General features: G+C 37.2%; 1 protein-coding gene across 1 annotated transcript in view; it reads left to right on the top strand.

Moving 5' to 3' along the window:
• The window catches only part of LOC129692203 (contactin-6-like), a 344,240-nt gene that overhangs the window by 13,014 nt on the left and 315,506 nt on the right, over positions 1–15,720 (top strand). The gene's annotated exons all lie outside the window — the stretch shown is intronic.

Below are 15,720 nucleotides of genomic sequence, written 5' to 3'. Positions count from 1 at the left end.
AACTGGGACCCAGCCAGGAAAAAAAATAAATAAATCACATGAGTTAGCTGTACAATGAATGTTTTGTTGCAGAAAAAAATTAGATAAAATTTAGGTCAAGAGATTCAAAATAAGGTCGCTCAGCATTATTTACAGTTGTAGATTGACCCCCTGCCAAGATCTGAAGGACTTAAGAATGTGGTATCCAGTTGTAATAAGTACAATTATCATTAATATTCAGCATGGCTGTATATTATACAAAAATCTACTCCAGCTGTAAATATTTCTTAATACTTCTATTCCTTCCTTAAATTTATATCTAATTATTTTTAATCAGTTTTGAGGTAGAAAAACTTCTTAGAGTAACTCTGAATAATTATATAATAAATATAAAGCTATTACCTATTACATCACCATGTTTCCATATGTTTAGTGTAAAAAGCATTTGCATTTAAGAACTGGATGATTCTCTGCAGCTTCAACTTGTCTAGAAGTCTGCAGTGCTAATCTGTATTAAATAACATATGTTGGATGTTAATTTGCATGGTGGATGATCTTCATTGATAATTTGAGAGGATTTAGAATCATAACGGAAGCCCAGCATTGGGAATGTCTATGAGGGTCTGGGCAGAAGGCACACAGGAGCAGGAAGACATAGTGAAAAGCAAGTACCCTAGACAGAATACAAACGAAAAAGCAAACCATGTACCGGTGTTCTTGTCGTTTTGGCTCCCGAATGCAGACATGGCATGACCAGCTCTTTCTCATTCCTGCCATATTGCCTCCTTCACTGCCATGATGGATTATGTACTCAAAGAGCGAAGCACAATAAACTCTTCCTTCTTTAACTGTCTTTTTTCAGGTCTTTCATTAGCACAGCAAGAAAAGTAACTACTACAACTTGAAATTTGTATATAAATTCTCTAATTTTTAATTTTGAAATTTTGATTTTGAAATGCTTAAGAGATACAGTGTCTGAATATTATGAAATTGGCACATAAGATTTAAATATTTAATATTTTTCCTCGGTTTCTTCCTTAAGCAGTTTTTTGTTGTTGTTTTGTTTTGTTTTAGACCCAAGAAGAAAACTAAAATTTTAATTTTAAAATGGCACTCAGCATATTTAGAGCAGTTGTAGTGATGTCTGTTGTCAGAGGTCCTTAGTGTAATTTGATTATTTCTGACCCCAAATAACAGATTATTATTATGGGTAAAGGCAAACTTTTTCTCTTTTATCCTTTCTCTGCATATATGTGTGAGTATGTGCTCTATATATCTGTCACCTCTGTGTACATGTGTGTGTGGAAGTATGTGTGCCCAAGCACATACGGACAGAGCCCATAGAAAGACTTATCTTTTCCCCTGTGTTCCTGCTCTACCTTATTTCTTCGAGGAGGGGCTCTAGCCTCTCTGGAAGGTTACCATCCTCTCACTAACCCCTGGGCTGGCTGGCCAGTGAGCTCCAGTATTACTTCTGTCTCCACCTCGGCAGGAGCAGTTAATAGGTGTTTGAAGAGACACCTTGCTTTTATATCGGTGCTGGAAATACGAATTCAGTTCCTTACAATTCACCCATCAGTACCCCCACCTGCTCAGATATGTCTGCAGCCTGGAACAAATTTCTTATTAGTAGAATTTTAAAATGAAATTTGGACGTATAGATTAATCCTCAGATTTAAAGGAAAGAACACCACTTATATCAGAAACCTCAGCCTGCTAGATATTAGATTGTCATCTGATAGACACCAAAAGCCTGTAATCTAGAGAAACAAATACTTGTCAAAGAAAACACAGCAAGGACTCGCACAGATATCCAAAACCGGTCCCATTGACTCTGGCTCCCTCACTCTCAGAGCAACAGGACCCCTTTTGTGAGATGCACACAAAATTTTAGAATAAAATGGTTTTCTACTGTGAAGACAGCCCCTTATCTTTTGTTATTAATTTTATTAGATAAAACCTTCAAATGAAAAAAAAATGGTAAAAAGAAACAAATGCAAGCACACCTTTACTAAATCATCTAATGGAAACATTTAAATTGTCTAAAAACTAATGCAAGTAAGATACTATCTGCCACAGTCATCTAATTCCAGTTTTAAATTAGTTTTCTTGTGGCAATAAGTTTTAATTCTCAGTAGAACCACTGATTTTTCTCCTATTGCTGACTTTAAAAAAATAGTTATTTTAGTCTGTGTTCACACATATTCTTATTTACAACACATAATTGGTTTTACATTATTTCTTCTGAACAAATTTGAAAAAAAAAATCCTCATATGGCTTAAAATGTTTATTATTGTATTTTTAGCAATTTTAAGTTTACTTTTCGGATAGCTAAATGGACAAAAAAAAAATACAGGACCTTGTACATCTTCTGTCACTCTGTCACTGTGCTCAGTCTGATTGACTTGAGGCAGGTTCTTTTTGTGTGTGTGTGTGTGTGTGTGTGTGTGTGTGTGTGTGTTTAAAAGATCTTTATTGGCTTGATTTTCTTTTTTTTTATTTTATTTTTTCTTATCAGTTACATTTTATTAACTCTGTATCCCAGCCGTGTCCTGATCCCTCATTCCCTCCCAGTCCCTCCCTCCCTCCCTCCTCTCCACCGTGCCCCTTGCCAAGTCCACTGATAGGGGGGACCTCCTCCCCATTCATCTGATCCTGTTTTATCAGGTATCTTCAGGACTGGCTGCAAAGCTCTCCTCTGTGGCCTAACAGGACTGCTCCTCCCTTGGGGGGTGGTTCTTTAACTGAACTATGACTTAGTTGTTTCTCCTAGGCTCAGTGACTATCAAGCTCTCGAACTGTACCTGCCTTGCTTCCCAGGGTGGTGGTTACATGTATAAGCGGGCATGCCTGACCTTTTTTGTAGGAGTACGAGATTCTAACCCAGTTTTTCATGCTTGCTGGGCTAGCACTCCTACTCATTAATTTATCTCCTCAGCCCTCATGAGTATGATTTATACACACACATATACATGCATTATTTTTGCTTATACAATATGTCAGCTTTTGATGAGTGTAATATTAAGAAATTCTTAGTGGCTTACTGTTTTATTATTTATTATGATTTCTAATTGCTTAATTATCATTTTTAATTTTCTTTACGCAGGTCTTAACAGCCATACTTTCTCTAGGAGATAAGATTTTACACTTGCCTGTAGATGCTGTTTTAAAATCATAATCCCATACTGAAGGATTAATTTATCAATTTCTGTGACATGTTTGATGATTACACCTGCACCACTGTGCATCCTATGGCTTATTTTCAAAAAAAAAAAAAAAAAGAGGTTGTTTTTGTCTATAAACAAGTCTTATCAAAATAACTAGAAGAGACTTTTTTTTTTAAGTAATCATGTCAGGAAAACAGAATTGCTTTTTTGATTTAAGATATGTAAATATTCACTCTTATTAAAAGATTGACTTTTTAAAAAATGTCTACCTGCATCAAATAACGGAGGAACCTGTGTTCCCCTCTGTTTTCCATTAAAGAAGTCACATAAAGCAGATGTGCTATCATGAAAAAAGTAGACACTTTCTCTGTCATTGTCACAAAGCAAAAATTGCTTCTTGATTTAGGAGCCCATAAATGTGTAGGGAGGCACGAATGCTGTGGGAAATCCATATCATCTATTGTCCCAGGGAAGGTGGACTACGTATATATCATAACCTTTGAATATTTTGAAAACAGTAACTTTCAAAGAGGGGAAATTTTAGAAAACATGGGGTTGTTTTTGTAGGTAGAAACTGCAGGAAAAAAATGTCTGTTTCATTGTGTTCATTAAGCTTTCCCCTTAATATTCAGAAGTCTTGAAAATTTCTCTTCATCTTTTACCCTAAGTCTGCCCTTCAGGAAAAAGTGATGGGCAGGTTTGACAATGATACAAGAGGCTGCCTGAGTGGACAGAAATGGCAAGTACTTTGTGATTTAAATTTATTCAGGTTGATCCAGTCCTGATTTCATCCCACGTTGCTGCACCTTTTATTCTGGAAAATATCTTCACATATTGTTGTGGTCAGAACTGGCCTTCTCATATTGTTTTCTTGTAAGGAGATGTGGTGCATGATTTTCAGTTCTGTACTCAGATAGACATACTACCTGACTTGTAGAAATTATTCAGTGAATTTCAATTAGCAATACTGCTAGAGCTGTGAATAGTAAAAAGATATACATATTTTAGAGGCACTGGTAACCTCTGATGTGATACTGTAAACATATACTTTATATTGCTCATCTCTGGCACAAAATATGTGGTGGTAGAATTTAAATTAGTAGTAACAAGGGGCTGTAGCACCACCCTGGTGGTTAAGAGTTGTTCTTGCAAATCATCTGGATTCAGGTCCCAGCAACTATATTTTCATTTACAACACCTTAAGTCCAGTGCACTCTTCTGAGCTACATGAAGACCAGACACACTTGTGATGCACAAAAACTAAAATAGGAAAGTAAAAATAAAAGAACAGTAATGCTAAAAGAATAGTTATCAGTTTATCTAGTCATACAGACATATACTTACATAATTTATGGAAACTAACAAATTCAGTCAAGTTTTTTTAATGAATTGTTTATTAATTACAATTTGTTCATTTTGTATCCCAGCAGTAGCCCAATCCACCATCCCCTTCCAATCCAATTCTTCCTCCCTCTTCTCCTCCTATGCCCCTCCCCCAGTCCACTGATAGGTCTGTCTCCCTCCTCCCCCTCCCCTGCTTCCACTGACCCTAGCCTATCAGGTCTCATCAGGACTAGCTGCATTGTCTTCCTCAGTGGCCTGGTAAGGCTGCTGCCCCCTCAGGGGGAGGTGGTCAAGAGCCAGCCACTGAGTTCATGTCAGAGACAGTCCCTGTTCCCATTATTAGGGAACCCACTTGAAGACTAAGCTTCCATTGGCTACATCTTTGCAGGAGTTGTAGATTATCTCCATGCATGGTCCTTGGTTGGAGTATCAATCTTAGAAAAGACCAGTGTACCCAGAGTTCATGGTTCTGTTGCTCTCCTTGTGGAGCTCCTGTCCCCTCCAGGTCTATCTATCTCCCCCTTCTTTCATAAGATTCTATGCACTCTGCCCAAAGTTTGGCAATGAGTCTCAGCCTCTGCTTTAATACCCTCCTGGGTAGTCTTTAAGAGGCTCTCTGTGGTAGGCACCTGTTCTGTTTCCAGTTTTCTCTCTCTGTTAACCACTCTCTTTGCCTTTCTGAGTGAGGATTGATCATCTTACCCAGGGTCCTCCTTCTTGCTTGGCTTCTTTAGGTGTACAGATTTAATATGCTTATCCTATTTTATATGCCTAATATCCACTTATAAGTGTGATTATACCATATGTGTCTTTCTGCTTCTGGGATATCTTACTCTGGATGGTCTTTTCTAGATCCCACCATTTGCCTGCAAATTTCATGATTTCTTTGATATTTGTTGCTGAATAGTATTTCATTGTGTAAATGTACCACAATTTCTGTATTCATTCCACAGACAAGGGACATCTGGGTTGTGTCCAGCTTCTGGCTATTACGGATAAAGCTGCTAAGAACATGGTTTGAGCTAAAGTTCTTGTTGTATACTTGAGAATATTTTGGATATATGCCTAGGAGTGGTATAGCTGTATCTTGAGGAAGCACTATTCCTAATTTTCTGAGAAAGCACCAGATTGATTTCCAAAGTGGTTGTAAAAGTTTACATTCCTACCAGCAATGGAGGAGGGTTCCCCTTTCTCCATAACCTCTCCAGCATGTGTTGTCACTTGAATTTTTGATCTTAGTCATTCTGATGTGTATAAGGTGAAATCTCAGTGTTGTTTTGATTTGCATTTCTCTGATGACTAAGACTTGAGCATTTCTTTAAGTGTTTCTCTGATATTCGATATTCCTGTATTGAGAATGCTCTGTTTAGCTCTGTACTCCATATTGTAAGTGGATTACTTGAATTGTTGCTTTTTAACTTCTTGAGTTCTTCATATATTCTGGATATTAGCCCTCTGTCAGATTTAGGACTGGTGAAGATCCTTTCCCAGTCTGTAGGCTGCCATTTTGTTCTGACAACAGTGTCCTTTGCTTTACAGAAGCTTTTCAGTTTCATGAGGTCCCATTTAATGATTGTTGATCTTAGAGCCTGTGCTATTGGTGTTCTGTTCAGGAAGTTGTCTCCTGTGCCAATGAGTTCAAGGCTCTTCCCCACTTTTTCTTCTAACTGATTTAGTGTGTCTGGATTTATGTTAAGGTGTTTGATCCACTTGGACTTTAGTTTTGTACAGTGTGTTAAGTATGGATCTATTTGCATTTTTCTACATGTAGACATCCAGTTAGAACAGACCCATGGCTGTCACTTTCCATTGTCAAAAATCAAGTATCTGTAGGTTTGTTGGTATATTTCTGGGTCTTCTAATCAATTCTATTGATCCTCCTTTCTGATTCTATGCCAGTACCATGCAGTTTTTTTTTTTTTATTACTATTGCTCTGTAGAATAGCATGAGAGCTGAATTGGAAATACCTCCAGACAATCTGTTGTATAGGATTTTTTAGCAATTCTGTTTCATTGTTGTTGTTGCTGTTTTTCCATATGAAATTGAGGATTGTTTTATCAAGTTCTATAAAGCATTGTGTTGGTATTTTGATGAGAACTGCTTTAAACTTGTAGATTGCTTTTGGCAGGATGGCCATTTTCACTGTTAATCCTACTGATCCATGAGTAAGGTAGATCTTTTCATCTTCTGATATCTTCTTCTATTTCTTTCTTCAGAGACTTGAGATTTTTTCTTCAAACACGTCTTTCACTTGCTTGGTTAGGGTCACAACAAGGTACTTTATGTTATAAGTGGCTATTGTGAAGGGTGTAGTTTCCCTAATTACTTTCTCACCCTATTTGTCTTTTGTATACGGAAGGGCTACTGATTTATTTTCTTTTATTTTTATTTTTATTAATTACAGTTTATTGACTTTGTATCCCACCTGTAGTTCTCTCCCTCTTCCCTTCCCAGTCCTATCATCCCTCCCTCTTCTCTACCGCTCCCCTCCCTCAGTCCACTGAGAGGGGAGGTCTTCCTCTAGTTCTATCTAATTCTATTGTATCAGGTCTCATCAGGAGTGGCTGCTTTGTCTTCCACTGTGATCTGCTATGCTGCAACCCTCACCCAAGCAGAGGTGATCAAAGAGCAGGCCAATCAGTTCATGTTGATTTTTTTGAGTTAATTTTGTGTCCAGATACTTTGCTGAAGGTGTTAATCAGCAGAAGGAATTCTCTGGTTCAATTTTTGGAGGCACTTGTGTATACTATCATATCATCTGTTAATCTTGATACTTTGACTTCTTCCTTTCTGATTTGTATCCTCTTTATCTCCTTTAGTTGTATTACTGCTTTAGCTAGGACTTCAAGTACTATCTTGAGATATGAAGAGAGTGGACAGCCTTGTGTTATCACTGATTCCAGTGGGATTGATTTAAATTTCTCTGTTTCCTTTGATGTTGGCCATAGGTTTGCTCTATATTGTCTTTACTATGTTTAGGTATGTGCCTTACATCCCTAATCTCTCCAAGACTTTAAACATGGGTGTTGGATTTTTGTCAAATGCTTTTTCAGCATCTAAGAAGATGATCATGTGGTTTTTCTCCTTCAGTTTGTGTATATGGTGTATTGCATTGATGGATTTCCATATATTGAACCACCCCTACATCCCTGGGATAAAGTATACTTGGTCATGATGGATGATATCTTTCATGTGTTATTGGATTCAGTTTGCAAGTATTTTTATTGAGTATTTTTGAATCAATGTTCATAAGAGTGATAGGCCTGAAATTCTCTCTCTCTCTTTCTTTTTTTTTTTGGTGGGTTTTTGTGTGATTTAGGTATCAAGGTGACTGTGGTCTCATAGAATGAGTTTGGTAATGTTCCTTCAGTTTTTATTTTGTGGAGTAGTTGGAAGAGAATTAGATTAGCTCTTCTTTGAAGGTCTGGAAGAATTCTGTGCTGAAACCATCTGGCCTTGAGTATTTTCTGGCAGGGAGAATTTTGATGACTGCTTCTATTTTCTGGAGGTATATAGTGCTATTTAATCTATTTACCTGATCTTGAAATGATTTTGGTAAATGGAATCTATCAAGAAAATTATTCATTCATTTATATTTTTTTAATTTTGTGGCATATGTTCTTTTGTAGTAAGACCTAATGATTGTTTGGATTTCCTTAGTGTCTGTTATTATGTTCCCCATTTTCTGATTTTGCTGATTTGGGCAGTTTCCCTCCGCCTTTTAGTTAGTTTGGCTAAGGGTTTGTCTATCTTGCTGATTTTCTCAAAGAACCAGCTCTTGGTTTCATTGATTCTTTGACTTTTTTTATTGGTTTCTATTCCTATATTTCAACTGTGGGTTTGATTGTTTCCAATCCTCTAATCCTTTTGGGTGTGCCTGCTTTTTCTTCCTTTTCTTTTATTTTTTTAATTCTTTATTAATTATACTTTATTCACTTTGTATCCCCTGTGTGGTTCCCTCCCTCCTCCTGTCCCAATCCGTCTCTGTCTCTTTCTCCACCCTCTGCATGCATGCCCCTCTTCAAGTCCACTGATAGGGGAGGACTTCTTTTCCTTCGTTCTGATTCTAGTCAATTAGGTCTCATCAGGAGTGGCTGGCTGCATTGTCTTCTTCTGTGGCCTGGTAATGCTGCTTCCCCCTCAGGGGGAGGTAATTAAAGAACAGGCCAATCAGTTCATGTCAGAGACAGTCCCTGTTCCTATTACAATGGAACCCACTTGGATACTGAATTGCCATGGGCTACATCTGTATAGGGGTCTTAGGTTATCTCCATGCATAGTCTTTGGTTGGAGTGTCACTCTCAGGAAAGACTCCTGTGTTCAGATTGTTTGGTTCCGTTGCTCTCCTTGTGGAGTTCCTGTCCTCTCCAGATGTTACTGTTTCCCACTTCTTTCCTAAGATTCCCTGCACTCTGCCCAAAAGTTGCCCATAAGTCTCACCATCTGCTTTGATAGTCTGCAGGGCAGAGACTTTCAGAGGTCCTCTGTGTCAGGCTCTAAACAGAGAATTCTCAATAGAGGAATATTGAATGGCTGAGAAACACTTAAAGAAATCTTCAACCTCATTAGCCATCAGGGAAATGCAAATCAAAATTACCCTAAGGTTTCGGTGTAGGCATGTGCATGCGAGGGCAGGTGCCCAAGGAGGCCAGAGGTCTGACACTCAACCAAGGACCATCTATGGATATAACCTAGAACTTCTGCTCGGATGTGGCCCGTGGTAGCTCAGTAACCAAGTAGTTTTCCAAAGTAAGGGGAACACGGACTATTTCTAACAGGATCTCAAGAGCAGGCTGTTTGACCTCCCCCCACCCCCAGGGGAGGAGCAGTCTGTTAGGCCACAGAGGAGGACTTTGCAGCCAGCCCTGAAGATACCTGATAAAACAGGGTCAGATGAAAGGGGAGGAGGTCCTCCCCTATCAGTGGACTTGGAAAGGGGCAGGGAGGAGACCAGGGAGGGAGTGTGGGGTGGGGGAGGGAATGAGGGAGCGGGATACAGCGGGACACAGAGTTAACAAAATGTAACTAAAAAGAAAAATAAAATTTAAAAAAAACTGAAAAAAAAAGGCATGTTTAGGACATATGACCTCATATCTCTTGGTCAAATACTCAGGAGTATCTGATTTCATGAATGACAGGTATGTTCTTGATTTAAGAAAAAATAAAAACCTTTAAATAAATTCAGTAAAGGAAAAAAAAATTACCCTAAGGTTTCACCTTACACCTATCAGAGTGGCTAAGATCAAAAACTCAAGAGACAACACATGCTGGAGGGGTTGTGGAGAAAGGGGAACCCTCCTCCACTGTTGGTGGGAATGTAAACTTGTACAACCACTCTAGAAAGCAATTTGGCACTTTTTCAGACAACTAGGAATAATGCTTCCTCAAGATCCAGCTATACCACTTCTAGGCATATACCCAAAAGAGGCTCAAGTACACAATGAGGACATCTGCTCAACCATGTTCATAGCAGCCTTATTTGTAATAGCCAGAGCTGGAAACAACTCAGATGCCCCTCAGTGGAGGAATGGATGCACAAATTGTGGTATATCTACACAATGGAATATTACTCAGCAATAAAAATCAAGGAAATCATAAAATTTGTAGGTAAATGGTGGGATCTGGAAAAGATCATCCTGAGTGAGCTATCCCAGAAGCAGAAAGACACATAGGGTATATACTCACTCATATAGACATACTAAATTTGAACACCTAAAGAAACTAATCAAGAGGGAGGACTCTTGCTAAAATGCTCAATTATTGTCCAGAAAGGCAAAGAGTATGGACATTAGAAGAAGAAGAAAAGAGGGAACAAGTCAGGAGCCTTTTTTTTTTCCCTAAGTCTTCTAACTGTAAGGTTAATTATTTGCATGAGATGTCTCAGACTTCTTTCTGGAGATACTTAGTGCTATGAACTTTCCTCTTAGCCCTGTTTTCATTGTTCCTTAAGTTTGGGTAGTTGTGCTTTCATTTTCATTGAATTTTAGGATGTCTCTAATTTCTTTTTTTCATTTCTTCCCTGACCAAGCTGCCATTCAGTAGAGAGTTGTTTAGTTTCTATGTATATGTAGGTTTTTGTTGTTATTGTTGTTGTTGAGGTCTAGTTTTAGGCTATGGTGGTCTGATAGTATACAAGGGATAATTTCAACCTCTTAGTATCTGTTGAGGCTTGCTTTGTGACCAACGATATGGTCAATTTTTGAGAAGGTTTCATGAGGTGCTCAAAAGAAGGTGATTTCTTTTGAATTTGGCTGAAAAGTTCTGTGGACATCTAATATGTCCTTTTGATTTAGGACCTCTGTAAGTGTCATTATTTCCCTATTTTGCTTCTGTCTAGATTATCTGTCCCATGTTAAGAGTAGAATGTTGAAGTCTCCCACTATTAAGATATTGGGATAAATGTGTAATTTAAGCTTTAAAAGTGTTTCATTACAAATGCATGTGTTCTTGTATTCGGGGCACAGATGTTCAGGATTGTGATGTCTTCCTGGTAGATTTTTTCTTTGATGAGAATGAAGTGCCCTTCCTCATTTTTATACTGGATTTGTCTACGTCTGGTATCTGGAGTATTAAATTTTGGTGTGTTGGATCTTGTGCCCATCTGATATGGCCAGCACTGTTCACTGCCTTCTTGGATACTTCAATCAAAATTATATCCCTAAGAGATGTATGCTATAAGAGATATGGCCCTTTTCTCCTTTGTTTATTATTATTATTATTATTATTATTATTATTATTATTATTATTAAAGATTCCCATTTTTTTTCTAACAAGAAAAAGTGTGGATTCAGATGAGTAGGTAATTAAGGATAGCCATGATCCAAATAAATTGCATGAAAAAAATCTATTTTCAGTAAATATGATCAAGAGGAAGAGATCTTTCCCATAAACAAAATAGGATCAAGAGGGGTGCCATGCTCCACGTCTAAAATAGTGATCAGATAAGAAAGCCAGATTATCCAGGTCACTTCCCTGAGTCAAAATGCTTGCCCACCACAGTCTCCATTCCAAAACTGGCTGCCAAAGTACTTCAATATTGCCCCAGTGGTGAGAGGCACAGTAGGATGTAATTAAATGACCCAGCACAGCAGTGATGCACAGCATCTGTCATCTGCTCCAGGAACTGCTGGTGTGAAGTGGTTTCATTTCAACAGCACCTTTCGCCACATCCCTCTTGATATCCTGTCTGTTTGAAGCCAGGTTCCAACAGATACTATGATTAAAAACACAAAACAAATTAATGCAGTGATAGCCAAATGCAAAAAAGCCAATGAACAGGACATGAGGATAACAAAACACTTTCCAAGCTTCGAGAATTATTCCATGTCAAGCAAAAGGCTACATGTCAGGAATACAAGGAGTTATATAAGAAGAAGGGATAGATAGAAAGACCTGTAGGGACAGAAGCTCCCCCTGGCAGGGTGGTTTTATTAGGCCATAGAGAAAATTGATCCAGACAGACTGATGAGAGGCTAGGGACAGATAGTAGGGGAAGAGGATCTCCCATATCTGTGAACTAGAAAAGGGGTATGGGGGGGATAAAGGAAGGATGCTGGGACAGGAAGGAGATGAGGAAGGGAGCTACAGTCAGGATACAAAATGAATAAATTTTAATGATAATAATATAATAAAATAACTCTATTAATAAAATATATATGGTATAATGTATACATGTATATAAAATATACAATATAAAAGAAACATACTTGTTTGAAACATCTAATTTGTTTGAAACATCTAATAGAACATAATTGGTTTGACTTAACTATACTTGATATATAGAACTCTTACATATGTATTTTGTTTTGGGGATGTCATTCAAAAATTTTAAATCAACTCTATATTCATCAGAAAAACAAAGCAAAACAAAACATAGAAACCTCAAAATCTTATCTTTTGGTCTCTTTGGAAAAATGGCATTTGAACATTTAAGATTCAGCTCATCAGACATCATTAAACACTACAGGTGTTTAGAGATTTCTTGTTCTAAGTGCCCTGAACATGATGAGCATGATAGGGAAGATAGACATTTATGTTTAAAATAGGGTACCTTGTGTGAGTCAACCGTAAAAGGTCGTCAGCATTGAAAGATGAGGCAGGTAATCTAACTTGTAACAATGTAGGCAGACCTTGGAAGACATTTTTTAAATGAGATAAACCTCATACAGAGACAAGAAATTCCCACTGAAGAGAGTTGCAAAGCTCAAAATCCAGCATTCAGCTGCCAGAAGTAGGAGGATCAGAAGTTCAAGGTTATCCTCAGCCTCATAGTGAGTTGAAGGACGACCTAAGCTATACCAGATTTTGTATAAAGATATAATTCGGGCAAGTGAGAAGAAGAAACATTGGTTAAAAAAAAAAAAGGATAATGTGAAGTAATATGGTGACTTTAACGTTTAAGTGGCCATGAACTTTTAGAATAAAAAGAATGGGATGTAATCACATTCATTCACAAATACTGATATTCAAATTAGCTTCATCTTCCAGAAAAAGAAACAAAAACCTGCAGAACTTGTATATACTCCTACTGCATAAATGAGAACCATGTGTATTTTTTTTCCAGAATCATGACTTACTCAGTTTATGGACTAATTATTGGTTTGGAAGATGAGTAAATACAAATTATCATATGAAAAATATGAGCCTGGGAATAATTAATGCAATAAAATAGACTGCTCAATATGTGAACAAATTCATTGTAAATTCTAGGAAGAAGGCTTGATTTCTGAAGAAAGATAAAACACCCAAAATAATGGACTATCAAATTAAGCCATAAGGACAAACAATCTACTAAGATAGTATTATGAATCTTTGTAAGATGATAGCATCTATATTGTACTGTCTGGGGAGATGACTTACATTGCCAGATTGCTGTGGAAACTACTTTGGGTCTTCAATGTAACTAAGGACATCACTCAGGTATTAAAGGGTTGTTATTGTTTATTTACAAACTGTAGCATGTTTCACAGTGCAATTCATGAGTAATTATATATAATGACACCATATCATTGCAACCTAAATTTTTGTATCTACTCATCAGGCTACTAATGTCTAAGAACTCTCCCCATGATGACAGTATTATTACACATCTAAAACAACCCTGTCTAGTGTATTATACAAAGGAGATTATCAGTATTTGAGGGATTAAATACATCTTCAGGAAGTAAAGGAAAGCAAACAAACTATGAGGCCATGGACTGAAAATGAATTTAGTAAAGATTTACGTATATTCCACAGACTGGAATATATCAATAAAAGTGATTTTTTAATATCTTGTCACACACATAGACAGTACTGGAAATAATTTTGTTAAGTGAGACAAATTAAACACACAGAGAGAAGTAGAGATACAAATGAAATCTCTAACACTTGAGCTCTAACACATTGAGCTCAGCTCATAGCAGAGTGTAATGGGCATTAGCAAATTCTGGGATGAACAAAGCATGGGGAAAGATGGGAAGAAGGTTGATCAACAGCTCCCGAGTTACAGTTACACAGGAGAAGCAAGATCTGCAGTTCTGTTACCCAACGGGATGACTGCACGCAATGACAATGTTGTATACATATATAACAGATGTGCATATACATACTCAAAACAAGAAATGACTGGGGTATCTTTTCAACCAAAAGGAAGTGATCAACATTAGAGAAGACACACTGAAGCAGCATCACACGGTGCCATAAATACACATACAATTTTCTTGTATAACTCAAAACATTAAGAACATCTAATTAGTGATCATATAGCCGCAGTTTGGATCATCATTAGCTTGTTTTATTGTGCTATGCATGAGGGTTTGCTTCTCTTGAATGCTTTTTTCTAAATGCAGCAGAACTGTAGAGAGAGATGTAATAATGACAAGAATAGCAACCTCAACCTTTATTCATTAAGCTACTTTCCACTTTTTATGTATTATGCTCAAAGTGAAATTGTATGCATGCAAACTTAATGCCTTGTTTTCTGCCTCAGGAAACCAGCCATAAGTCAGTAGCAACACATATGCCTACCATGGTAGTATGTGCCCATAGTCCCAGGTTTTTCGGGACTACTTGATTCTATGCGTTTTAGAGTAACCTGTGCAGCAGAGCAATTCTTTTCTTCAAAAATAAAATGCAAGGCTATAGTTAAAAAGCCTATATGGTATAAGTTAATGAATAAAAAATATAAATTGCATGTAAGCAGTTGCTTCAAAACAGTGAAAGACAGGTGTTGATTATGATAAAAACTGAGCAAGAATGGCTTATGATCTCAGTATGTTTGGTAAGAACATTTCTTGCTCTGTGTCCTCTATCAAATGACTCACCAATAACGAGTTGAACAAGAACCTCTTGTAAAGATCCTCTTTTTATGTTGCATAGAAGAAAAATGTCACAACAAAGTGCTTTCACAGGAAAGAAGATGAAAAAAAAAAAGCATGAAATAAGTGACTTGCATTGCAAACTCCTCCAAAGGGATCAGAGCTAGATGCCTGCATCATGGAGAGCAGTGGGAGGGATGATGAAACTCAAAATTTCGGCATTATTTGTGAGTCACTTAAGGCCCCTGCCCTCACAGCCCATGGGGTGGAGGACTATTTTTAGAGAAGTATAGTTGGAAGGACTCCAGACTTTGTGTATTAAGACAGAGGAGAAAGTAGAATGGACATTGAGACATAAAACAATTTTTTCTGATCATTCTAAACCCATAAACATAAACAAATTAAATATAAATACAACATATATGTTTACATAAATATCCGATGTTAAGAATTTCTATGTATAGAGTAGAGTGAGTCTGGATAAGTTAAGAATAAATACAAGAATCAAGAAAATATAACTCTGAACACATACATGTGAGTGTGCTAGTAGGGTTTTCAAATTTGAGAAAATTCTCAGAACAAGAGAGAATGCCTTTGACTAACTAAGGCACATCTGTAAATTTGAAAACAAAAAATGAGTTGAAATCATGGACAAATTACTGACTTTTGAAAACGGGAAAAGTTACTCAAGATCTTCAGGGGCAACATATGGGAAGCTATAATCAAGAAAATACTGGAATGTACAATTTTTAAAATCTGAGTTTTGTTTTCAAACAGGATGTAAAAATGAGAAAAATGAATCATTACTCATCAGGGCTGGACACTGATGCTCTTTCCTAAACATGGTCAGTCAAGATATTGTTGTGACATGAGTATTATTAGGAATTATAAAATTAAGTGTCAGTAAGAAAAAAATGGAAATGAATCAAG

This window comes from Psammomys obesus, unplaced genomic scaffold, assembly GCF_907164565.1.
Source record: "Psammomys obesus unplaced genomic scaffold, mPsaObe1.curated_primary_1811, whole genome shotgun sequence".
Classification (NCBI taxonomy): domain Eukaryota; kingdom Metazoa; phylum Chordata; class Mammalia; order Rodentia; family Muridae; genus Psammomys; species Psammomys obesus.
Note: the sequence above shows the minus strand (reverse complement) of the source record. Positions and strands in the feature narration are given on the sequence as shown.